The sequence below is a fragment of the Simochromis diagramma genome, unplaced genomic scaffold (assembly GCF_900408965.1).
Source record: "Simochromis diagramma unplaced genomic scaffold, fSimDia1.1 OVJJ01000707.1, whole genome shotgun sequence".
NCBI lineage: Eukaryota > Metazoa > Chordata > Actinopteri > Cichliformes > Cichlidae > Simochromis > Simochromis diagramma.
In genome coordinates, this window is record NW_024387108.1 from 167416 (window position 1) to 168330 (window position 915).

Genomic DNA, 915 nt, shown 5'->3' on the forward strand with positions numbered 1-915 from the left:
GAGAGGGTTAATAGTCAGAGTTCAGTAATAGTTTCACCTTTATCTTAAAACATGCAGTAGAGTTTCCAATTCTTTTTTTAACCTAAAGTTTTTATCAGTAAAAGCGAACATGCTATAAGAAATACAACTAAATTGTGCCAGTAAGAATTAAATTGTTATGAATGATTTGGATAGGATGAGCTGGGAAATTACAAAAGATGAATTGGATCTTGCCCTGATCTGGTCTGAATCCATGATGTATCTGTCCCATCAGACATGGTTTCCTGATTCCTTACAGAGCCTTTGATTCTTTTGGACAGATTCAACTCTGGCTGACCCACCGAGACCAATTTTGATCATTTAAGTAGAAAATATGATTGATATTTTTATACCTATGAATTTGTCAGACACATGTTGTCTGTCTGAACTACAGTGTTTAAGATATATAAATAAATGTATCCATCCTGCTGCACTGACATCCGAACAGAATATCTTCTTGGTGCCTCCTGGGTGAGGTGTTCTGGGCTTGTCCTGCGCACCTCCAGCACAGGTGGCCTTTGATGGTATTTATATTTATTTATGGTTCAGAACTACAACTTACTAAGTAGTGCTAATGTAGTCTTTGTCTTGGTAGTAATGCAAGGGGTTTATTATTCAAAGTGTGAAACACAATTTTTATAAACTTACACAAACACCTATAAAGTGTTTATATAGTTTTATACAAAAAAGTTGCCAAGGGCAATTGAAATATAGTTTTCTGTGAAAAACAGTTGTTCTCATACTTTAAGTAACTACAAATCTTTCTTCTCCTTACTGTTTCCTCACTTATGCTGTGCTGCTCTGTCAATATTTCATAAACCTGTTATGCAAGTACTGGAGGCGTGTCAGCTATGGAGCTATAAATATTGAGTTCAACAGAAATATTCACATTCATCG